Below are 27,438 nucleotides of genomic sequence, written 5' to 3' on the forward strand. Positions count from 1 at the left end.
AAATAAAATATATAGTACCTCACTGACAGCTAAGCCACACAAGTGGCACACAATATTCTGAGTAAAACAAGGAAAAACACTCATGCATGACTGTATTTTGCTTCAAGTTCTTAATGCACAAATAGTTACAGTCATTGGCATCCTATGCATTTGCATTTTAAGTCAAGGCCTTTATTGTGATTTATGCTGTTAAGAAACACCTTGACAATGAATAAGGCACCCTATGGGAATTGTACATCACAGTGTTTTACAGCCAATTTATAGTACCAAATAATCTATTGAGATTTAAAAACAAACAAACAAACAAAACAAAACAAAACAACAACAACAACAACAACAACAAAACTCTCATGTCATTCCAAACTCTGTATGACTTTTATTTTAATCTGTAATAAAAGTTATTAAAGACTTCTCAAAATAAATTAAATGTATTTAATGAAATAATTTCATCTAATTGCCTTAACATAATCAGTGTGACAAATGGTATTTCCAGTGGTGCCACAAAACAAAGCACAGTGGCATAGAAAGATCATACATATATATCTGACATCTCCATCAGTGGGAGGTGAATGAGATGACTGAATGATCTGTTTCTATATATTTTATATATTTCTGAAACCGGCTGTAATTTCTTTTAGAGATTCTAAAGAGAAACAGTGCAGTTGACATCCTTACCTAAACATTTCCTAAAATAAACATCAATGCTGTAAGGATGTTCAGCTTCTGCTCTCTATCTTCAGTGTGATCGTGTTCAAAAGAGCAAAAAAAAAAAAAAAAAGATGGCTTGCATTTTAATGGCACTGATGTAGATTTTCATGGGTCAGAAAATGAGCAAAGCGGAGCTGACCCTGATTCAAAGTGTTTAATCTGTTACCAGTCTATGGACCTTCAGTCGGTTGAGAGAGCAGTTAAAGGGTTTTAAATCTTTAAACAACATAATTCTTAGAACTGTTAGTGAATATGAAGTTGGAGAGGGAGAGCCACACAACGCAGTGGTATTCAGTTGATATGAAGAACACAGAAATATCGCTTAGATTATTTACTACTCTGTTTTTTGAAAAACAAATACAAAAAAAACAAAAACAAAAAACATTTTGCATGACCTTAATAGCCATGCTAAAAACAACAATGAATTTTTTACCTCAGATCTTCAAAATAAATTAAAAGAAACAAGATGTGAACAAACAAGTCTATCCAATGATGAATACATCAGTTACTTTTTAATAGTGTTAAAATGGTTTAATATTTATTAGTTAGACTATGTACTTATCCATTCGGTTGCAAGTGCAGTATTTTTGATTGATTTTGTAGCGTCTTGTAGGTGTTTCACCATTGGGGTGGACAGACAAATTGCTTGTCGCTGGGATCAAATCTCATTGCATCTGGTTATGATACACAATATTGTCTTTGTCACTGCATGCCTTCAGGAACTGTACTTCATGTCACCATAGTAAGGGTTATGAATGTTACAAATGACATCTTTTTTAATATTGTACCTGTATGTAATCAGACATGTCATAAAATTTCAAAATGGCTAACTGCAATGATTATTTTCTCCATCTTTATGACACATGATTACAGATGTTAAAAGAGAAGAATCTCATGAGCTCCAATATCTTCACTTCCATTTGTGGCTTTTTTTTTTTTTTTTTTTTTTTTGACACTCTGTCAGTAACATTTGCTGTCACTCATATAACTGGAAGGTAGCTGCTTTCATTCAAAATGAATGTGTTCAGGTCATTTTGTTGGTGTGAACGAGGATTTACAACAGATAGGCTACGGCTGTGACCCACATGATTTAGTAGCAACCGTGATTGACACCCAAGGCTGGAGTCTTCTGTCTCACGGTGTATTACATACAGACAGAACGTCTGAGAGTTTTCTAGTATCCACTCCTCAATGGATCATAATGAAGGATCGTGCTGATTTTGAGAGCCATCTGTGTTTCTGTGTAGATGTGGGCCTGTATCACAAAAGAGTGATAAATGCACGTCATCCACAGTCTACAATGCAGATATCAGAGCTCTCATATTGATGAGCAGAATGACACATGAAGATTATGTCAACTTGTTAATAGCAGTTTGCACTTCTAACAGAGAACATTTCCTTTCCACTTGTGTGCTATCAGATACACACTCAGACTGTGAATTTTATCTTAAATCTGGACGTTCTCAGATTAAACTGCAGCTTAATCACTGTTGAATGGATAAAAGAATCAAGTATTGGTTTGAGAATATTTTATTTTTTTTTTTTTTGTGATCTAAAGAACTTGACGTCCTCCTCTGCAAAACGTGATAGCCTGTTATCGCTACTCATGCTGAAGCTGTCCTTTTGTTATTGACCTACAGATGGCACTGTGCCTCTGCGTTTTCTATGGATCTTTGTCCATAAGAACATCTTACATTTATTGTGCATCTGTTTGTGTGTGTGTAGAGCCATATATGTGCCATCTAGCTCCGTGTCTCTGGATGAACAGCAACAGGTGATATGTGATTTACTAAATCTTACTCAGCAGCGGGAAGGTGAGGTGAAGAGTGTGTCAGTGTGTGCTGGAGAACCTGCGTTAAGCCTCCGGCTGCTGAAAAGGTTAGATATATTGATTTTGTTTCTAAGAGACAGACTGGAACAGAGAGACAAATGGACTGCAGTCGAGGAGCTGTCTCATCGGGGCCCCTACCATGTCAGTCCCCTTAAGGTAGAGATAGAAGTTCTCCATCTCTCTGTCCATGTAATCTATTCTCTCATTTCTCATCTCTTCCGCCTCTTCCTCCGAATATGATGCTGTATTTGGTTTTCACTCTTTTATCTGCTCCCTCTCATACACTCTCTTTTGAGATGACCAGTGTGCTATGCTGTTTGACAGCATCAAAGCTACAGAGACAAACAACCTGTGACCCCTTTTACACCTGGTATTAAAGGAATAGTTTACCCAAACATTCCAGGACAACTGAGTTGACATGTTAATTATGTATATATATATACAGTACAGACCAAAAGTTTGGAAACATTACTATTTTTAATGTTTTTGAAAGAAGTTTCTTCTGCTCATCAAGCCTGCATTTATTTGATCAAAAATACAGAAAAAACAGTAATATTGTGAAATATTATTACAACTTAAAATAATAGTTTTCTATTTGAATACACTTTTAAAAAATAATTTATTCCTGTGATGCAAAGCTGAATTTTCAGCATCATTACTCCAGCCTTCAGTGTAACATGTAACATCCAGTCTATCACATGATCATTTAGAAATCATTCTAATATTCTGATTTATTATGAGTGTTGGGAACAGTTCTGCTGTCTAATATTTTTGATGAATAAAAGGTTAAAAAGAACTGCATTTATTCAAAATAAAAAATATATATATATATAATAATATATATTCTAATAATATATTTTCTTTACTATCACTTTTTATCAATTTAACACATCCTTGCTGAATAAAAGTATTGATTTTATTTAAAAAAAAGAAAAAAAAAAATTACTGACCCCAAATTACTGACCAGTAGTGTATATTGTTATTACAAAATATTTATATTTTAAAAACATAGCTTCTTTTTTTTTTTTTTTTTTTAACTTTTTATTCATCAAAGTATCCTAAAAAAAGTATCACATGTTCTGAAAAAATATTAAGCAGCAGAACTGTTTCCAACTTTGATAATGAATCATCATATTAGAATGATTTCTAAAGGATCATGTGATAATGATCCTAAAAATTCAGCTTTGCATCACAGAAATAAATGATAATTTAAAGTATAATAAATTTAAAAACAATTATTTTAAATTGTAATAATATATCGTAGTAACGTAGTACTTACAGTAAGTTCTGTAACTTTTGGTCTGGTTTATTCTTGGTTATGTGACAGAGCCCTGACACTAGTGTATCTTGTTTTTGTGTGAGTGTGTGGTTTGAGTTCGCTCGGATAGTGCACTATCTAGTCTGTGTGATGTATTTATTGTGAGTGCACACGTTGAGTACACCTCTTGTTAAACAGCAGCTCCCCCAGCGGTGGCCAAAAATACTGCAGCTCCCCTAGAGGCAGTTGAAGATACTGCAGTTCTTCAAGAGTTGGCCATCTCCTCAATGTGACCTCGTTCTCGCCAGCAGTGGAAGAGAAAGAGAAAAATTTCCTCCACCTCACAAGCTCCAGTCGTCCTGGAGGACCTTTTTCTAGGGGTCCCAAGTCAGGTGGTCCTGGAGGACCCATCTCTGCTGGTCCCAAGTCCGGTGGTCCTGGAGGACCCAACTCCACTAGTCACAAGTCGGGTGGTCCTGGAGGACCCAACTCCAGTGGTCCCAAGTTCGGTGGTCCCAGAGGTCCCTAAGCAACCTGCTCCAAGACAGCCCACCACAGAACAGCCCACTCTTATTGCTGCTACCACAGAGGCTGTAACTGAGAAACCTGCTCTCCTTCTGCATCAGAGACTACTAGCTCCAGTCCGTGAGCCCTCAGAGTCCAGTCCTGGAGCCCACATCAGAGTCCCCTCAAGAACACGCTCCAGTCCGGGAGCCCTCAGAGTCCACTCCAGAGTGAGCTCCAGTCCGGGAGCCCTCAGAGTCCACTCCAGAGGCCGCTTCAACCAAGGAGCCCTCAGAGTCCACTCAAGAGCCTGCTTCAGTCCAGGAGCACTCAGAGTCCACTCAAGAGCCCTCTGGGAGACCTCAGAGTTTGCTTCAGAGTCCAATCCGGCGCAGGAGCCTGCTTCAGAGTTTGCTCCAGCCCTAGAGCCTCTCAAGTCTGTTCCAGCATCCGCCCCAGGTCCAGAGCTTCCGGTTACTTCCTGGCACTATATTCCTGCTTCACCAGGGCCTGCCTGGTCTGTTCCTCTGGCTTTGCCCTGGCCTTCAGCTGGGACTTCAGACACGCCTGAGCCACCCTGGTCCATCCCTACAACTCCGACCTGGCCCTCAGCCAGGACCCCAGACATGCCTGAGCCTTCATGGTCTTTCCCTCCGGCTCTACCCTGGCCTTCAGCCGGGACTCCAGATATGCCTGAGCCTTCATGGTCCATCCCTCCGGCTCTTCCCTGGCCCTCAGTCGGGACTCCAGATACGCCTGAGCCTTCCTGGTCCGTCCCTCTAGCTCCACCCTGGTCATCTGGCAGGATTTCTGATTCGCCAGATCCCCCTTGGCTCAACCCTCCCATCCTTCCCTGGTCAACTGCCTTGGTCCTGAATTGTCCCAAGATTTCCTCGGCTGTCTCACAAGCCTTGGTTTGGTTCCCCTCCCTCCACCCCTTACATTTGTATTTCTGCTGTGTTACCCCATCTGTTTTATGCTGTCAGGTTGTTTTTGTTTTATTGTGTTATTGTCTTGTCTTGTTGTGTGGTGTGTTGGTCTTGTGTTCGGTGTCCCACGTTGGAGACATCAGGGGGCATCCCTTTTGAGGTGTCCCTTTTTGTGTGATTGTGAGGTTCGAGTTTGCTCGGGTTGTGTGCTCTCTCATCTGTGTGTTGTATTTATCCTGAGCATTTTGGGTGTTCATTCCCTCAATGTGCCTTCTTGTCTGATGTATAATGATGTATAGTCTGAGATCCACCCCTTAATATAATCTGATTCATGTTAATACCATGTGAAAACAAGGTCTGTGCATATTTGTTGTTTACACACTAATGTGAATCAATTTTTTTTTTATCTCTGTCTTCATCCTTTAAGCGGTCAATATTAGTTGTTCTTTGTGTTTATATTAGTTCTTCATGTGTTTTAGGGGTTATCTGATCTCAGCCATGACTGGGTTGCTTATTGTGCAATTTAAATGAGAACTTAATCAAGCCTGGCAGGTTTGCCATGCATCTTGGCAGATTGAATTAGCCGGTATCTCCTCTCTGAAGTCTGTAATATACACACTTTTCATGCATGTATATACACACACAGACATGCAAACATGTAGCTCTGAATTTAGGCTCACTGCATCATTGTTAGATATGTTGTGTCTGCAAATCTAGCTCCATGTACTTGAGAATATATTGACTCATGATGAAAGCAGTGTGTGTGGTGGTCAGGTTTTGCCTACATTGTGGGGAATGTTGGAGGGAAAACAGCTTAATAAACATACCAAATAACAGCTTCATTACAGTGATAGCAGCTGGAGCTGGGCTGACTGTGAACTCGCTTTTAGGTGTTAATTCTAATTGTTCAGATGGTATGAACATTAAATATAAGTCACGGGGACATGTTTAAATTAGTATTTTTTTTTTTTTTTAACATATGGTATGTGTTGGTCCAGTGGTATTTTAAAGGGGGCATAACACACACAGTTTCACCCAATCTCATGTTAATCTTGAGTAGCTATAGATAAGTACAGTATAAGTACTGCATCCTTCATATTTCCAAAAAAAATCTTTAGTTTTATCAAATTCAAAAAAGAAAGATACAGCTTTACGATTCTCTCCGGAAAATGCCGAGCTCCCAGAGGGAGCTAAAGAGGGACGAGCACTTGAGCGCCAAATGTCAACAAAACAGACATTTGATGCAATTTCACTTACTGTCTGCAGTTCTCAATCATGACAGCGATCTTATATAGCTGGGACTGCTCAATCTTTCAGTATCAAATAATGTGCAAATCCAGCGTCAAACTGGGCCTTGTTTATAAAACGTTCATCAACAAATACACTTGTGAAACTCTGTTGCTGCCTTGGAAAAACAAACTGTATCCACAGTTTACATAATGCTCGGTTCTTTAGTAAACTAAACAAAGTTATCTTTCCCTTACAAACAAAAACACACGTCTTTGGAGACATTCTTCCCGAGCAAGTCCCGTGCAGCGCTGCCACCATATGAAGCTCCTTGATGGGCGTGATCTCGCTCTCTCTCTGGTCAATGCATGCGCGGGCACGTTTTTCCGGGGAAAATGCCCATATAAGTAGTTCCACCCTTGTCTACGTCATGAAGAGCCACGTTCTGAAAAAAAATAAAAAAAAACTCTTTGAACCTTGTACGAACCCTGAAGTAAGAATTTTGGCACAGAAATACTCCTACATACGTCCAAGTTGTTTTATGTAACTTTGTCCATGCTTAGCATGAGAATTAACTCTTTAACAGTCTAAACAACTTTGAATGCATAAAACAGCATTATACCCTCCAACCCCTCCACCCCCTTAATGATATTTCTCTGTGTGTGTATTTTAATTTGTATTTATTATATATTTTTTTCTGGAATATATACAGGCACATCTCAATAAATTAGAATGTCATGGAAAAGTTTATTTATTTCAGTAATTCAACTCAAATTGTTAAACTTGTGTATTAAATAAATTCAATGCACACAGACTGAAGTAGTTTAAGTCTTTGGTTATTTTAATTGTGATGATTTTGCCTCACATTTAACAAAAACCGAAAATTCTCAACAAATTAGAATATAGTGACATGCCAATCAGCTAATCAACTCAAAACACCTGCAAAGGTTTCCTGAGCCTTCAAAATGGTCTCTCAGTTTGGTTCACTAGGCTACAGAATCATGGGGAAAACTGCTGATCTGACAGTTGTCCAGAAAACAATCACTGACACCCTTTACAAGAAGGGTAAGCCACATTCATTGCCAAAGAAGCTGGCTGTTCACAGAGTGCTGTATCCAAGCATGTTAAGAAGTTAAGAAAGTTGAGTGGAAGGAAAAAGTGCGGAAGAAAAAGATGGAAAACCAACTGAGAGAACCGCAGCCTTATGAGGATTGTCAAGCAAAATCGATTCAAGAATTTCACAAGGAATGGACTGAGGCTGGGGTCAAGGCATCAAGAGCCACCACACACAGACGTGTCAAGGAATTTGGCTACAGTTGTTGTATCCCTCTTGTTAAGCCACTCCTGAACCACAGATAATGTCAGAGGCGTCTTACCTGGGCTAAGGAGAAGAAGAACTGGACTGTTGCCCAGTGGTCCAAAGTCCTCTTTTCAGATGAGAGCAAGTTTTGTATTTCATTTGGAAACCAAGGTCCTAGAGTCTGGAGGAAGGGTGGAGAAGCTCATAGCCCAAGTTGCTTGAAGTCCAGTGTTAAGTTTCCACAGTCTGTGATGATTTGGGGTGCAATGTCAACTGCTGGTGTTGTTCCATTGTGTTTTTTTGAAAAACAAAGTCACTGCACCCGTTTACCAAGAAATTTTGGAGCATATCATGCTTCCTTCTGCTGACCAGCTATTTGAAGATGCTGATTTCATTTTCGAGCAGGATTTGGCACCTGCCCACACTGCCAAAAGCAACAAAAGTTTGTTAAATGACCATGGTTTTGTTGTGCTTGACTGGCCAGCAAACTCACCAGACCTGAACCCCACAGAGAATCTATGGGGTATTGTCAAGAGGAAAATTAGATACAAGAGACCAAAAAATGCAGATGAGCTGAATACCACCGTCAAAGAAACCTGGGCTTCCATACCACCTCAGCAGTGCCACAAACTGATCACCTCCATGCCACGCCGAATTGAGGCAGTAATTACAGCAAAAGGAGCCCCTACCAAGTATTGAGTACATGTACAGTAAATGAACATACTTTCCAGAAGGCCAACAATTCACTAAAAATGTATGTGAAATATTTTTTTTATTGGTCTTATGAAATATTCTAATTTGTTGAGATTGAATTTAATTTATTTAATACACGAGTTTCACAATTTGAGTTGAATTACTGAAATAAATGAACTTTTCTATGACATTCTAATTTATTGAGATGCACATGTATGTATACCATACTATTACAAAAGAGTGGGTGATATGCTGATCATTTGTTTGATGATATATAAGTATTATCACAAAAACAATTGTGCAATTATAGTAGAAAGTACTTTTTAGGATTATTTTTTTAATTAATTAATTAATTAATTTATTATTATTATTATTGTTATTATTATTAAATGTCTAAGCCAGTCAGGCATAGAATCAGAGACCTGCTGTGCTGTAGGTCACATGCAGAGACCTGCATCTGATCTCTCTCTTTGTTCTCTCCCACACACAGATGAGTCATTTAGGCTGGGTTGCCATCTCTCAACAGCTCATTGAGATGTCTTTGAAATGTTCTGACTGTGACAGGTTTGGGCTTGTTATAGTTAATATACAGGCAACACATGAAATGAAATGAATTATTCAAGAGCATAAAAACTGCCAGTCTGTTTATGAGCTAGTGTCTCTACTCTCATTTCTATCAGACAGGTCTCTACAAAGCAAGTCTATCTCATAATCACATGCTTTACATTTAAAGGGTGCATGTTTTGTGAGTAATGTGAAGGGTTGAAAACATTATCTGACAGTAAGTTGTCTGTGGCCAAAGATGGGGCAGAAAAAGTTTAAACTAGCGGCTGTCTGGTTCACGCTGTCCCAAAAGAATCATTGTGCTTTCGACTCAGTGAATCTTTGAACTTGAATTTTAATAATAATAATAATAATAATAATAATAATAATAATAATAATAATAATAACTTAAGTTATGAATGAATCAGTCGTTTGAATGAATCGAATGGAATAATGACTCAAAGACATTTAACGCCAACTGCTGGCTGTTTTAGTTTCTTATGCTGATGATACACGGTACAACTATATATAATAGTTAAATAATTAAACATTAAAGGGATAGTTCACCAATAAATTTATAGATTAATAAATAATGATAATCATTTACTCACCCTCATGCTGTTTCAAACATGAATGGCTTACTTTCTTTTGCACAACATAAAAGAAGGTATTTTGAAGACGGTTGGAAACAAAGCTGTTTTGGTTACCAGTGACTTTCACTGCATGAACAAAAAATACAAAAAAAATAGATGTTTCTCAAATTATCTTCTTTTATATACTATACTATATGTCGAATCAAATAAAATATTTCTTTCTAAAGCTACAAGTTGTAATGTCTACTTTCTTATTTAACACAATAATAGCATTAAATAATCTTTTGTGGGTATTTTTACAGCCACATTTAATTTGTAGTTAATTTGATTAATTAATCGCCACATGTAATTAATTAGATTAAACATTTTAATTGACTGACAGTCCTAATTATATTATATTATATTATATTATATTATATTATATTATATTATATTATATTATATTATATTATATTATATTATATTATTCTTTTGACATTTAAAGGCACATTTAATGTCAAAGATTTCCAAATTCTTTGTGGACTGGTTTCCCTACCTAACTGCCATTATTTGGATCAAGGATATCTGTAATACCTGAAGATGACCATCCTGGAGAGAGCAATCTATCCCATTCATCTCAACAGCTGTTTCTCAGCTGGCGAGGATGATTCTAAGGGCCCACACACTTTTGGGGCCCCCAGAGATGTGTTTTATTAGCAGTAACAATACTTGTAGTAATGCTAAAATAATAGTAGAAATTATAAATGTATCTACCAAAGAGTTACAAATAAAACAAAATGCGATGCAGATTTTTTCAAATAAGATACACATCTTGACCACATAATGTCTCTGTTCATGTTATGTAAATACTCAGTTCTATGTTTTAAAATATTGCCCTGGTCACACTGAGCCAATATTTATTCTAATGACTTTCGTGTGACTGATCACGCTGTAGCTAGTATGAGTAGCCTAACAAAATGCTTGCTCTGTCCAGATTTGACTACATTAATAATAACTGATACTTCAAATCAACATTTAAATTTCAACTTTTACTAAATGTAGTCTTTAATAATGTCTGAAAATATATCAATGAAAAACCTGATACAAGTAACATGCTTTATGTCTTAAGTTCTCAATCTGCAGCAAAAAGTTTATTTATATACAGTGTATGGCTATAAAGCCATCTAGAGTTTACACCCTGATATTGCAGATGATAAATGGTGCATAATTTAGAGGTTAATATTTAGTAAAATCCCCTTAAAATAATAAAAAATATTAAAGAAAAAAATATATTATTCAGTTAAAATCACAAAAGCACAAATATATATTCGTCCTCATATAACTCTGTCTTCATTCATTTGTTTGTTGTTTATTAATTTTTTGGTGTTTTTGATGTTTGGTTTTTGTTTTTTGTTTAAATCTGCAGCCTTACCCTTAAAAATCAAGCCCCACCCCACAGCACCCCTAGATAAAATATGTTCCAGCAGCTATGGGTAGGTATCTGACTAAATACTGATGCCTAGCGATCAAAAGCAATAGCAAAAGTAATAGGTCGGTATTATTAAACTGCAGACAAAGATTTTGGATAACTAGGCTGGCTTGTATGTTTGGTGTGGAATGGGTGTGCAATGTGGCTGCCCACTGCTCCGGGTGTGTTTATGGTGTGTGTGTTCACTACTGTGTGTGTGCACTTGGATGAGTTAAATGCAGTGCTGTGTTTGTGAGTTTGGGTGAGTTTAATTGGCCATACTTGGCTTCAATTTAAGTTTCTTTAATAGTGATAGTTATGGTTATTTTTAATTATTGTGATTGTTAATTCTTACAGTATAACAATCCTGGTGATATTTTGACAGAATAAAAGTGCTGCTGTGTATGTGTGCCACAGGCTACAGTGAATAGTCAAAATGATACTTTTCTTTTCCTGAGACAGGGAGAGGGAGTGATAGAAAGAGTGAGAGAGGGAGTCTTTGAACAAGTATGTCTCTCCCTCCAGTTTCAGGACCTCTCCACTTTTAGACACCTGAAGAAGGCCCACTTCAGAAGGTGTGAAACATCAAAGCTTCTGTTCAGTCACACACACACACACACACACACACACACACACACACACACACACACACACACACACACACACACACACACACACACACACACACACACACACACACACACACACACAAACACACCTTCATTTCCCCCTCTCTTTCACACACATACATTGGCAAATATTCTTGCATTGCTGTGACATTTTTCCTACACTGCGTTGGCAAAAAGTACTAAATAAGTTATAACAAAGGAGACTGAGAGCATGCTAGGACCTCCAGTTTCAGGACCTCTGCACTTTTAGACACCTGAAGAAGGCCCACTTCAGAAGGTGTGAAACATCAAAGCTTCTGTTCAGTCACAGACACACACACACACACACACACACACACACACACACACACACACACACACACACACACACACACAGAGACATCCGTTCATTTCCCCCCATCTCTCACACACAGACATTGGCAAATATTCTTGCACTGCTGTGACATTTTTCCTACACTGCGTTGACAAAAAGTACAAAAAAAAGTTATGACAAAGGAGACTGAGAGAGCATGCTAGGACACTGAAACATCTCTAGCTATTTCTTTCCGGTCAGCAGAGTGGTTTGAACTAATATGAAAGGCACCAAAAATCGTGTATGTGTACAAAGACACATAGTGTCAAAGAGATCTCTTATGACAGGACTTATGACTGGAAGGCTTTGGTTAAATCCATTCCAGATTCGAACACTGCTATGTCTCACCTGGAAAGTTACCTTCATCAGCTATATTCTGCCTAGTTACCACTGAAAATTAAAAGGCCCTCAGGGATCTCAAAACCTTGAGAGTGAAGCAGTTTGTTTCGGTGAATAGGCAGTAATTGTCTGTTGAATATAGAAAGCTCTAGTTTTAGGCTGGTATTTTAACACTGTTATATGCAGATGGCAAATTCAAAACTTCTTTAACATTTAGGTTGTGTCAGATAACATTAGATATCACTATACCATAATCCCTTATGGCCATAATATCAAGGTCAATGCATAATCTGTCATCATTCTATATGTAGACATATAGGTCTCTGAATAATGCTGTTTGACTGCAGTAGTGAGATTTCCACAATAGGCCTTTCTCCTGAGAAACCAATGAAAAAGTTCCAGAAGTGGCCAGAAGGGGGCATTGTGGGTCTTTAGCATATACTGTATCTGAATCTCTTGATAAATGGCAATGTGCTGATGAAACCAAATGATAACTTAAACAGTTCCAGTCGCCATGACAGGAAAGACGTTGTCTAAAAGGTGTATGTGAGAAGGGGAAAGGACATGATTTGGGCTGAATAGAGGAATTGAGTGAGTTCTAGTTAAATGCGTATTGGTGTGAGCGTGTCTATGTGTGAGGGTGGCTTGGCGTTAAATGAATCTTCCTTTCCTAAACTGAGCTTTTTGGCTATTATTGCTTTTCAGGATTTTGGGTGTGCACAGATGTCAGGGTTTCACTTTTGGGTGAGATTCCAAAGCAAGGTCCAATCCCAGTGTTCGGGGAGCCAACGGATGGCATGCTGGACACAGATAGGAGATTGTCCAGCCATCATTTATGATGCCCACTGCATGTCTTTTAACCAGTGTGATGGGCTCTGTGTGTATGAATGATCTAGCTGTACTAGCTAGAAAATTGCTGAAAAATGTCCCTAGAAGTAATATCCTGATGGAGTTCTCCGTTTTTTTTTTTTTTTTTTTTTCCTTCCCACTGAAGTTCACATTTGTCTGAGGGGTTTCTTATAAGGAAAAAGTGGGGTTGGGGGAGCTCAGATAATTTGGACTTGAAACTATTTGATGAGAAATTTTTGAGATAATATTGACTTTTTATTATTATTATTATTGCAGACTTTGGCATTTTGAAAAATAATAATAATAATAATAAGAAAAGGTTTCCACTTGATCTCGGTTTAAATTCTCTAATCTCATTTGAGATTTTTCTTTACTATGTGTAGCAAAATAAATAAATAAATAAATAAATAAACTAGATATGCATGACATATTTGATACCATATCGGTTTATAGTCCCATATAAACATTTTAACACATCAGTTTAGGTCCTTACTGGATATACTGTATATCATTCAACATCAGATGTTAAATAATTTTTTGGATATTTTACAGATAACTTTTGTGGTTGATTATGGTCTTATGGAACAATTATTGATAATTGTTAAAACCACTGTTAAATTAAATGTAACTTTTTTTACAGTTATAATATTGTGATGTCTTTTAGCATGTAAAACTGTTTAAAAAAATTCTAGTAGTTTTTTCTTTTGACATTTTTATATAATTTTGATACTGATCATTTATAAGGTATCTGTCATATGACAATATTGATTTTAAGTTAGTATTTTAGGGTTAATAGTAATTATATTAAACTTAATATGCAAGAGAAGAATAGACAAGAACAGTCGATAGGAAGTTTCCATTTAGATAGTGAGATGATGTTTTCCAAACTCAGCATCTGAAATGGTGTCATAACTCTGAGACAGATGTACAGCACACAAAAGAGAATGTCTGATCATATGTGTGAGGTTGTGCATATGTATGAGAAAGAGGGAGAAAACAGGCAAGTTTTTTTTCAATCTCTCATTGTTCTGCCACACAGCTTGGCATCTTTTCATACAGCTTGATCTGATCATCTCAGGGAACTCACAATTCACAATGTGTGACATTTCAACACAATGCATGACAATAGATGAAAGTCGACATAAAACAGTTACAAATGATTACAGACAATATAATAGCTTCTGAATATATTCCACAATATTTGATATACTGCCAAAAACATCTAGCAGCAGACCTTTCTGAATTCACCACACAGCCGCAGAGCTTTGCTCCGAATTGCACCCTTATGTCACATGTCTGACTTTATCCTTTCAAATTCGTTGGTTGATTTTTTTTTTTTCTTTCTTTTTCCTCTTCTCTACATTCTCTCCAGCCTCTTTGCCCTTGTCTTTCTGGACTTTGCACTGTAGGTCCGTGGGGCTGCTAATGGTTTGAAGCATCTGTCATGGACTAGAGGTGGCCAACCTTACATGTTCTCTGGGTTTGGCCCTGCTGTAGTGGGCAGAAAGTAGAGTCTCACCTTCCCTGCCCTGATTTTTCTCTCAGACTGAGCGGTCGTTACTCTAGTGGGTAGAGCGACCTAGAGCAAATGTTCCTCCATCTCTTCATTAAGAGAAAATTAGCTTTTTATTCTCTCAGGATTGTGACCCTGCTGACGAGATGGGTCCCTGAGATGGCAAGCCTTGTGTAATAGAGCTACGGCAAAACACATTCTTGTTCCGTGTCTTTCTTTCTTCATTGCGCTCTGTCCGTTCCTTTTGTGCTCCCGCTGGCCTTCTCGGCCTTTAACCCCTGGGTGAGTTTAATTGCTGCTTTTCTGTTAAACTGCCAAAGCCTGAGGGGATGGAACGAGAATAGAGAGAAATGATAATAGAGATAATAATAAAGAGCAACGCGAGGGAAGAGAACTCCCGACTGTTTGCAGGGTGCTGAGGAGCGGCGTGAACTAATTTACACTATAAACAGTTCTCTTGGGCTCCACTCTCTTCTTTTTTTATTGTATCGTTGTGTTATTGTAATGGTTACGCGAACACCGCTGATGGTTTTTGAAAATGCTAGAACCTGGTTAGGCGAAGCTCCAAAGCAGCATTTAATTAGTGATGCTTTATGGGCTGTCTAGCTTCATGCGGAAGACACAGGTAAAAAGCTTTCAGGGCTTGATGAATGGCAAGGTTATCCGAGGAGCTCTTTTATTATCTGAGTTAAATCTGCAATAGGAGACTGTGACTGGGATGAGAATAAAATCACATACTTGCTTGTGTTTCACGACAGTATCCACAACTAATGTAGGCTATCAAGGATCAAAGATGTACACATTTTTAAACAGGGCTGTTTTTAGATTTGATTAAAGAGTATTAGAAGCTGTTTTTTTATTTTTTATTTTTTTTTATTTTTGCATTAGCTTCAACAACGTCAAACACTAAGTTAACTAAAGCCAAAGAACATTTTAGCCAGGCTGGGAGACTGGCTTAAACCAGCTAAGGCCATCAAATCAACTTGGGCTGGTTTAAACATGATTTTATTTTACTGTTTCTTTAATGTTTAAAGGTTTTCATTTCGGACTACAAAATGGCAGTCAAAAAGCACTGTATACTGTACATCACATGCAAATGTAAAGTTATTGTGTATCCAAAAATAAATTAAATCTTTCCTGTACAAATGGTAATTAACAGTTGTGTACTTTTTTGGAAACATAACAATAATAATAATAAAAGTTTCAAATCAGTTTTATAGTTTAGAGACTGCACTGATTTCTATTTTTGTACCTATATCTGTACCACCTAGTGCCAGAAAAAGGCACTCACTTCGGAATAAAGAAAATCTGCCCAAAGCAGAGAGATATTGCTAGTATCCTAGCAGCCAAAAGTTGAGAAATCATTTACTTGCGCCTTAATATGGAAGATTTGCCTTAAGGTGCCAATTTCTCTCAACACCTCCATTTGAATACTTTGAATTTGTTCACTCACTTTATTTAGAACAATAGTGTGAATAGTTAACTTCACAGAGGAAAAAAAAAATGCAGCTTGAATACACTTACATTTACTGCAAACACTCACTTGATATGTGGCCAGGGGGTCCTATTCCTGCGATATTGCTCAGTAGTAAACGTAATCTTGTGAACATCGCTGAATAAACCTCTCTGTGAGTCGTTTCCCCATCTTTACTCCTTCTGGCAGTTCATTTTACATTTTATTATGCCTCATAAACAGCTAAATGAAAACTTGTTCCATGTGTGAGCATCTATAAGTAACAAACAATGTGATAGGCTGATTTGATAGCCTGAGTGATTGATTTAGAAGAAGGCAAATTAGTCTCGTGGGATGTGTATGGGTTTGGGTCACCTGCTCTCACTGTATGAAACGGTGGAATATATTTAGAGTATAGCATGATTGATTCTGGCTTTCATTAGGTTTATGTTTATGTTTGGATGCCGCATATGCATATAAGCTTCACATGTTTGTCATACGAGAGAGGTGAACAGAGGAACGTGTATCGCAATGTTTTTTGAGATGCATGTGCACAGTGCCTTTCCTCCCACCACCTACAGTATAAATAAATCATGCCTTTCTCCTGTCTCCTGGCTCAAGAAATCAGTGTTGACATATATACGTAATCGCCGAAATATGTAAATCAACTGAATACCAGAGGCTTTATGTTCTGAAATTATTATAAGTGGTCGTGAAAGTGAGAGCGTGTGAGGGAGACAGAGATAGAGAGTTGAAGAATGAGATCTAGGCTTAAAAAAAGAGGGGGATCTGAAAGAAATAAGCTTGAAATGGGATTCATTTAAATAGACCTCACTAATTTTGTCCAACATTAATTTGAGCTATTTAAATCATGTTAGTGTGCCAATTAGCTGACCTAATCTAAGATAGCTGAAACGCCTTCCATGATTGCAGAGTTATTTGTGTATCTGTTAGTAACTCTAATTCAGTCTGACTTGCCTTGGCTGTGAAGACGGGCCTCCACGCACACACATATGCTGTCAAGCATTAATTAGCCCCGCTAATCATTTATGAGCACTAAGTTCATTCAATTTGGTAAGTCGCCATGCCGTCCACACCTCTAAGTATGCATGGCTGCTTTAAACGCTCTTGGTCACAAGCCACAACAGATGATATTAAGTGGTTTAACGTGTAAGTGTCGCCCTATTTGCAGAGGTAACATTTAGTTATGAGGTGCACAATTCAATTACCGGGAAAGGTACAAAATGCTGGAAAAATCAAATTTGCTCTCGGTGCTAAATGACAGGGATATTTAAATGGTAAGCAGATAGGCTGTTTGATCTTCACACAGGTTCAGGTGTGTGGTAGATCGTTCCTGCTAATTAAGACTCCAGTGTTACTCTGCCTTCTCCTCGGTAATGTGAACAAATATGATTAAGGGGAAGAAAGAGGAGAATGAAAGAGTGACTGAATGAGGGAAGGAGGGAGAATACACAGAGAGAGAGAGAGAGAGAGAGAGAGAGAGAGAGAGAGAGAGATACATTGTCTGCACCTTTCAGCAGAAATGTTGGGAACCTACAACTGGTTCCATTAAAAAAAATAATAATAATAATAATAATAAATATAATAATAATAATAATAATAATAATAATAATAAATAAAATAAACAGAACCTAAGCATTTTTTTAATGACTTACAATTCCTTTAATTTGTTTTACTACCAGTCTAGTCTGATTTGTGATGGCTTATGTTTAATAAATTATATATCAATAAATTATATACACAGTACCATTGAAACGTTTTGTGCAGTAAGATTTTTAATGTTTTTGTATGTCTCTTATTCTCACCAAGGCTGCATTTATTGTATGAAAAATACAGTAAATATTGTACAATATTTTTACAGTTTAATTTTGATCAACTCACATATCCTTTCTTAATTAAAGTTAAATTAATTAAACAAGGTAAATAAAAGTTACAATTAATTAATTAAAAAAAATCTAAACGTAGTACATAATTTACTTAATGTATTATATTCAAGATCATTGGTTTGCAAATATGTAAACACTTTTTTTAAAGAATAGCATGAAATGTTTCTTATTTGATGTATCTGTTCTGTTGAAATCTGAATTATCTCATATGGCAACAAAGTGCTAAATGTAGGGAATACAACTGAAGCATCTATTGAAGCAAATCTCCACTTATGCTCATACAAATGGTGTAGAGTGTAATTTTGCAAGCAAAGGACTTTTTTTTAACCTCTTCCTCTGTTTGCACTTTTCAGGCTGTCTTGCACATCTCTTTTTCCCTCTTTCCCTTCATCACCTCTCTTCAGATTGCTCCTAGCCTCTGGATTTCTCCTCTTCAGTCCCATGGCAATCTCGTCAGAGGGCAACCGCATGCTCTGAGAGAGCAACAATAATTGGTTAACGTAAATGTGTAATAGTGTATCCTTCTATGTGTGTTGGTAGTACATGCACACACCTGTCTTGCAAAGAAGAAAAGGGCTTTTTCCTCTTTTTTTTAACCTCAGGTGCAATTCAAAAGTGTTCTGTCTTTGAGTCTTTGGTTTTTAATGACTGATACTAGTCACTGAAAATAATTAGTCTCTTTTTTACCCCTGTCTCTTTCTTCACTCCCAGGAGAAAACAAAAGTTTAACTTGAAGAGTGCTCGGTGAGAGAGAACAAATGATTCCTCCGCACCTGTCCTCTTAAGAAACAGAAAACCCATCCTCTGGAGAGAAGAAGAAAAAAGTGTTTCCTTTGAGTAATATAGTAACAAATAGCATAATAATTCCCTTTATGGTTTTTCGAAGTACAAGCTAGACAAGGACAGACATTGTAATAATGTCATGAATAACCTTTAGGATATCCATGAAAGCAAGAAATAGAACAGAGTCCTCTTGCCATTGTCTGTCTTTTTCTTTCTATTCTGTTCAAGAAAGGTGAAGGCAAAATAGTTCCCTGCAGGGTTAATTATTACAAAATGATGTTAATTTCTGTGTCAAGTGGAATACAACTTAACGGTACAATACTGCAGATAGAGACAGACTGGGTGATGAAAGAGAATTGTAAAAGGAATAAGTATAAAGTGGTGAGCATCATTCTTCAAGGAGTTTTTCCATTTAAGTGGTGTCAGTGCTATACATTGCTTTCTTTGTTCTATATTTCAAGTTCAGGTCTGCAGAACATAAGATCTATGATATAACTGATTCATATGGTTTAAGTATTTTAAAGAAGACTACCTTTGCTAGTGAGGCTAACCTGCAACCCATAAACATAGTATTACCATGGGAACAGTTTGCCCACATTGGATCAGCATCTCCAAAAAAAGGGTCAGTTCTGTTTTAGGAGAACTCCGCCTTAGATCTGGTACAAGGCTTGATATTGAAATGCTGGATTTAAGCTAAAGAATAATACACTGTTCCACTGTTTTACTCAAACCCCCTTAAAGTTTCACAACAGCAGTTGGACGCACAAATGAATTTTGCAGGCTCTACCACACAGGTTAGGCAATTGTCACAGTGCACAGAATTTCTGTAATTGGTCTTGCGAGGCATTAACAAATAAGACATGGCAAAAACAACAACTTTAAAAAATATCTGATTGCCAGGGAATACACAATTAGACCTACAATTTATCATTGGGCAATGACAGTTAGAAAAATCTATGATTGGACTTGCATGAAATCGCATGCAAAATAAAACATTTTCCCCCTTTGTCCTCCATGTAAACATGTTACATTTTTAGATTAGATTTAAGCAAAGAGTCACAAGAGGCTCCATGTTTTACCATGGTTAAGGGATTTTCTTAGGCACTACGTCAAGCTCATATATTAGTTTTAGCCTTTTACACCAACATGTTGAAAAACATTGACCACTGTTAATCAAAGCGGTTGATATTCAGTCCAGTGGTACACTGCAGATGTAATATTGCTTTTATACAGAATCAATAAACAAGATGGTCATATTGAGTAACTTACATTTTAGACATAATATTGCCAGTTACTTTGTCTAATTTTGCTTTGCTAATGGAAATAAAAATAGGAACAAAGTCAAAGCAGAATAGATTGTTGTTCACTAGCAAGATACATCACAGCAGTGTTTTTGAATGAAACAATTGATGAAATGACCCAGTGACTCACTAATAAGGATGGTCACTTGTTTTGTTCCTGAATGAATCGGTGAACAATTGATAAACAAATTGCTCAAGTGACTGAGAAAAACCTATTTGCAAAAAAGACTGGAATGGAACATTCAATGAATGGAACAGTTGTATAGTTTTAGAGACATAACTGTCTTTTTATAATAATGAATTTTAAGACTAATTATTTTCAAATGCTATATTTTTATTTTGTTTTCTGTTAAATTAATTATGGGTCTTGGTACAGTACTTTGGAAAGGCCTTTCCATTATCCACAAACTCATTACAAAGACTACAGAAGCATGCCCTGTTGCATTCACTGGCATTACTTTAACGTTGAACATCAAAAACCTTGTATTAAAATGTTGTGAAATGCCGTTTTAATGAAAGAGGCTGTTGAGGGTGTTAAACCTCCCTTCAACACCAGCTCTCCCTCTAACACATTACATGCCCATCAAAAAGTCTGATCACAGTGTAATTTTATATAATCAAACATAATAGGGATGCATAGATTCATTTCCTTCATTCGCTAAATGTAGTTTTGAATTACAGTCCAATGAGATATTAATTACAGCCACATAAAGTCGTGTTAAGACTGAACTTTTAATTTTAATTTGTTGTGTTTGTTCCTTATTGCCTCAAGGCAAGGGGTTAACAATAGTTGTATTGAGAAAACCGCCCACATATGGCATTAGGTCCACATTTAAAATAGTCTTACGCCTGGCCGTGTTCCTCTGTAGTCTCATGCGAGAGCCTGGTACATGGTCGCGCTACTAAATATTCTCTTTAGCAAAGAGCGTGTGCAGCTCGGATATGAAACACATGGCATGGCATCTTCTTAAACCAAATGATAAAAGAGTGCCACTGCTAAAACCCAGAGGGCCTCCAGTGCTTTCATTTAGAGAAGGGGCAGTCGAAGCCAAATCTATCTTTAATGAAGAGGAAAAGAAGATCTCTTCAAATTTCACAGGTCTAATAAGATATGTTTCAACAGTTATAATAAAGTAGGGTCAAAGTTGCTCCCTTTTTATAAAAAATTTAATTGTGTTTAAAGCAAGTTCATCTTGGTATAACAAACTATTTCACAGGCATTTTATAGCATTTCTATACTGATGATCTCATCTGTTCAGCTTTCAGTTAGTTGTATAGTAAATCTATAAATAGATATTGCATATATGTGGCACATGTTCTGCAGTCCAAATACCAAAGATGGTTTTGCTGATGTGTTTCTTCAGTAAATATTTCATTGGAATACTTTATTGGAATATAGTTTATTACTGTCCTTGCAATCTGCGTCACTTGAGAGAATGCAAGTGCGTGTTTGCCCATAATCTGTGTGTATTTGTGTGTGTGATTTTAGTGTGTCCTCATTAAGTCGCGGTGGCTGTGCTGGGTCAGGGCTGCTGGCCTCATTTAAAATCTTAATGCTCAACATTTCTCCTTTCTCTCTCTCTTGCTCCACCTCTCATTCTCATTTAAATTTTTCTTGTCTTATTTCATTTTCCTCCCCGATGTATCCATTCCAATTAACACCGTCTTCATTATCTACCTTGTATCTCTTTCTCTGCTTTACTGTTTCTGTTATAACAACCTGACTGTCTCATTTTTTCCCTTTGTCTTTAGACTGTCATTGCATTTTTACTTGAGTGAAGAATTCTCTTTTTATCTTATAGAGATACTACGCATCTTATAGCCCACAGGGATTCAAATACCTACATAGAGATCGCTCTGTGCGATGGACTTCTTAATAGGGATATAAAGGTTTGACACATTTCTGCATTAGCACAACACAGAGTAGCCACCTGAATATTAACATTATTTATCTTCTGTATGAAAAATCCTCTTATTAATGGAATGAAATAATTAAGGTGTAAAAAGCATGGGTGGGAGTGTAATAATGAAAACGGCACATGAGGAAAAAACAACAAAAGAAGCAATAGCTGAATGCCATTTAGTGCTGCATGTGTTTATGAAAAGTGGCATGCAAATGACAAAAATCATGCAGAGATGCAGTGCACAAGCTGAGTTTCTGTAATGACTGTAAACTACAGAATAAATGAATAGTGGAATGCAAATAAATTTAAGCTAAGCAGAAACAATGCAAGATGTGCACAACATTATGCATTACCTTTTCTTTAAGAGTTTTAATTCAGGTTCACAAAGCCAGAACATGTGTATTAACTTTCCAAGAAGCTAAATGGTATGTATTCAGACAGATCTTTTCATGTGAGTAGGTATTTGTACATAAAAGATCACATGTAGGCTACAATGTTATATGTGCAAAAAATACTATATTGACATATTGACAGCATCTAAAAGCATTTTAATGTGTTCATACCTTTAGAAATGTTTTTGTTCCTTTATATTCACCCTTTTGTTCAGTATTGTGTTTTTTTTTTTTTTTTTTTTTTTTCATGTTTTTGAGTCTCTTATGCTAAGTAAGGCTTCATATTTTTGATCAAGAGATCAAGAGAGATCATACCAAATGCATGTTATTTTTTTTTTTATTTAGTACTGTCCTGGGTAAGATATTGTACATAAAAGATGTTTACATTTAGCCCACAAGACCAAAAAAAAAAAAAAAATGCTGAAATTATTAAAATAACCCCCATTCAAAAGTTTGGGAACCCTTGGTTCTTAATACTGTGTGTGGTTACCTGGATGATCCACGACTGTCTTTCTGTTTTGTGATGGTTGTGCATGAGTCCCTTGTTTGTTCTGAACAGTTAAACTGAGAACTGTTCTACAGAAAAATCTTTAAGATCCTGCAGATTCTTCAGTTTTCCAGCATCTTTGCATATTTGAACCCTTTCCAGCAGTGACTGTATGATTTTGAGATACATCTTTTCACACTGAGGACAATTGAGGCACTTAAACACAACTATTAAAAAAGGTTCAAACCATTCACTGATGCTCCAGAAGGAAACAAGATGCATTAAGAGCTGGGGGGTGAAAACTTTTGGAATTTGAAGATCAAGGTAAATTGTACTTAATTTGTGTTCCAGGAAACATACAGGTATCTTCTGTTGCTTACAAAGGGCAGAACTAAGTAAAAAAAAAAAAAAAAAAAAAAAAAAAACTATATTTCAACAAAATAAGAAAAATTTGGCCATCTTCATAGTGTTCAAAAGTTAATTTGAATGATGCATCTTAATGCATCTTGTTTCCTTCTGGAGCATCAGTGAATGTTTGAACTTTTTTTAATAGTTGTGTTTGAGTCCCTCTATTGTCCTCAGTGTGAAAAGATGTATCTCAAAATCATACAGTCACTACTTTAACAATGTTGCGAGTTGTTTTTCATGTCTGCTGGTTGAAGCGACCTCAATGACGTGATATTTAGCCCCTGGAATGAGAATTTAACAGGAGAACCCCGCCAAAAACATGTATTTAACTCCTGGAATGCGATTTTTAACGGTGGACACCTCAAAATGCAATTGGGTGGGTTTTGTCGAGAAAACCTGGCAACCCTGGCTGGGGGAGGAGCTGTGGGCGTGTATGGTCCCAGAGGGCGTGCTGTCATAGAACGTCAAACTTTGATTGGCTGATGATTCTGTCACTAATGCTCGTTACAAATCAGATGTGATGTCTTTGAACTAAAGGGAAGCACTAGCTGTAGTGCTGGCCCTGTGTATTACAGTCTATGTGCTGGCCGCAGACTTTTTTTTAATTTTTTTATTTTTTTATGTAGGATGTTCCAGTTCAACCTCAACGAAACTAATCATAGGCCATTTTGTGGACATTACACAAATGAAAATGATACCTAAATAATAATAATAGCAATAATAAAAACATTTTTTACACAATTTTATTTTTTATAGGGCAAGCAGAGAAGGCTCTGCTGGCCCTGACGGCCCACCACTATGTATGTATATATATATATATATATATATATATATATATATATATATATATATATATATATATATATATATAGAGTATAGTATAGTATAGTTTCATAATTAGTGTACAGTGAAATCTGTGAAATGTAGATCGTTACTTAATTTATATAGCCCCTTAATAAAACATTTACAAGTTGCCAGAGACAATTAAATATATTGCTATCCGAGATAGAAGTCCACACGTACACCACATTTATTATGATCAGGCTTATGACAGTAAACGTGTCTAGAGGGCTATTTCTGACTTCTCCTTTAAACAGTAAGAAGGAGTGATTTATTTTGAAGGTCAGTTGCCCTTTTTGACAGCTGTGTGTTGATGTAACCTGTTTCATCAAACCCGAATTTTCAGAGAAGATTCACGTCGGACTTTCCTGTAAAACAACATCATGAGATTCATTTCAGTTAGATCGCTAATCACGCATATGGGCCATTGGTGCTTGGACATTGATGATTGCTTCTTTTAATTGTAGTTTAGATATTGTATAGATGATATACTACAAATGAAGTATAGATGACTGAATGTTTGTTTGCTTTGGTGTTGCCACCCCTCACAGTCTTGACACCATCCCCTTGCCACTCTAAACATAATTTTCTAGATCTGCCCCTGCATATAATCTTTCAGAAATCAATGCAGAATGCTTATTTGCTGCCTAAGAAACATTTCTATTATTATTCATGTTGAAAACAGTTTTGCTGCATAATAGTTTTGTGGAAACAGTGAAACCTTTTTTAAGGATCTTTGATTTTAATAATAATAATGATAATAATGATGTTGTTGTTGTTGATGAAAAAGTACAACGTTTATTTGAATTAGATTTTGTGTGTGTGTGTGTGTGTGTGTGTGTGTGTGTGTAAATGTTTTTACCATCATTGCTAAATGAATGTTATAAAATAAAATAAAATAAAATAAAATAAAATAAAATAAAATAAAATAAAATAAAATAAAATAAAATACAGTTCTAACTGATGCCACTTTTGAACAATAGAATATGCTGTGTCAGAAGTGGTCCTGTATAATCAAATAATGTGACATCCAGGAAGTTTAAGTTAATTACATATAAAGTATAACATTATTAGATGCATTTGTTTTATGTTTTTAGATGAGACGTGTACACATTAATGTTTTCACATTGATGCTCCCGACAAGTTTGACTGCACAGATGGCAGACAGTTGCCAAGATGAATCAGACGCTTCGAAAGGTGCTGTGTCACATCAAGAGTGAACAAGAGAGATGATGCATTCCAGGTTAATTTTCTTATGTACTATTGTTGTTGATGAACATTTTATTAGAAGGTATAATGTCATATTTGAGAGGTCCAAGTTTAATGGGCATAAACAAGAACATGGAGAGTCAGTAGATAACTTCATAAATTCACTTAGGATTTCTTAAATCCGTGATCTCATTGTCATTTGAAATAATAGACGTGGCACTTACAAAAAATAAAAAAATAAAAAAAAAATAAAAAAAACCAAAAGTACCCAGATTTAATGTTAAACTGAAGCATCAGTCAAGTGTAATAGAGTGAGACAGTGAAACAGCAGCAGGCTTTGGTGGAGCACTTCTCTACAGACTGATGAAAAGACTGATGTTAATGCAGTCTCATGCCCACAGACGAGAAAAAAATAAATAAAAATAATGCATAAACTCAAGATGGCACACTTATATAACACTAAATGGGGACATTATCTTTTTCAAAATAGATATAAGCACTGCAGTCGCAGCTATTCCCACAAAGCTATTTGAATGTAGGATGAATGGGACTCTGATGGCAAAAAAGAAACTTTATGGCTCCAGTATTACTCTGCTACTAGAAGGACAAGTAAAGCAAAAGCTGCACAATCAGTCAACACGTCTTTGTTCAGTTCTTTAGCGCCTATTGGGCCGTGCAGTATTTGATAGATATACTGTAGTAAATTTTGCTGAAGAGAAGTTGACATTTTTTTCTAAAGTACCAGGTTTCTTTTGCACTCAAAAACATGAGCGTTGCTGCTTGTTTAATTTATTAACACAAGCTAAAGCAACACAGTTCTTGAACATGCTATTATGTCCAATCCACTTAAATTTTTGAAATGGAAGTTGACCTAATCCTTTTGTGTTGTGACTACATGAATCGTTTTTTCTGGCATTTTTGCTTTTAGTTCCCAGGATGCTTTGCATGTGCCTGGAGTGGAAGAGTAAATGTTGAAAGTGTTGTTTTAGTAAAGGGAAAGTCGAAAGTTAGAAGTTAGAAGTTGTTAGAGTTTTATGTTCAGTTGTGTTGGAGATTTATAAGAGGTTCTGTTATCTTGGAGTTTTTGTCATTGTGTTGAAGAGTGTAGTCTGTGCTTAGGTTGTGGGTGGCTACTGTATGTGATGACTATGTTGTTTCAATGGTGAGTAACAGCTTTAATAATGGCAGGTTATAGTGGCCTGTATCTTCGTATTTGCTTCTCCCATACATTACATTTAGTTAAAAAAAAAAAAAAAAAATTATATTTAGCATGTAGCTATGCATTGTGCTAGCTGTTTTTTTTTTTAAGTTAAGGAGTCAAGATTAAATGAATCAAGAAGAATTTTTTTATTATTATTATTATTTTTTTATATAAATACCCCAGTATTATTAATGTTGAAACCCCAACACATTTACTGGATATAGAAAATTGGAATGTGGCTACAGAATTTGCTGATGCTGTGTCATGCAGTCACAACTCTCTGCAGAGTGCTAATTCCACTGGGGAAAATGTAAGGAGGAACTATAGCTTACAGAACAAATGAGAGCAATTTAAAGGATAGAATAGCCAACAGAATGGTTTGCAGGTTTATGGAAAAATAAGATTATGCTCTGATCTAACTGATCTTACTATATGAGCTGCATATATTATCATCAATAGCACAATTACTGGCTATTTTTTTTTTTTTTTTCAAAGTTAGATGCACATTATTCTGGCATGAGAGTATGTTGAATGTTTATCACACCATTTGGCTCTGCTCCTACCCTTTGTCATCAGCTTTGGGTGATCTACCATGCGGATGATTTGTTAGTGTGTAGAAAGATAAAGCTCAACATGATGAGCGGCTTACACTGGTCCTGTCATGACTTTGGAAAACAAATCAGACTCTAAACAAGACGTGCTCATCTGCTCTTTCTGAAGATCTCTTTGTAGGTCACAAAGTGTTCTGGATGATAGAAGCAGAATGTTTTGAATGTAAGATGATTTTTAGATAGGGTAATGTTGTCATCCTTAAAAGGGTGCAGCCTTTTGTGATCAT

The 27,438-nt window shown here is 36.4% G+C and overlaps 1 long non-coding RNA gene across 1 annotated transcript in view; it reads right to left on the reverse strand.

The window, feature by feature from the left end:
• LOC122147448 overlaps positions 1 to 18,550 on the reverse strand; it is a 33,815-nt gene extending 15,265 nt beyond the window's left edge. Inside the window, exon 1 of the long non-coding RNA XR_006161633.1 lies at positions 18,404 to 18,550. This is a non-coding gene — a long non-coding RNA (uncharacterized LOC122147448). The remainder of the gene's footprint in view (positions 1 to 18,403) is intronic.
• Between the last annotated feature and the right edge of the window lie 8,888 nt (positions 18,551 to 27,438).

This window comes from Cyprinus carpio, chromosome A14, assembly GCF_018340385.1.
Source record: "Cyprinus carpio isolate SPL01 chromosome A14, ASM1834038v1, whole genome shotgun sequence".
NCBI lineage: Eukaryota > Metazoa > Chordata > Actinopteri > Cypriniformes > Cyprinidae > Cyprinus > Cyprinus carpio.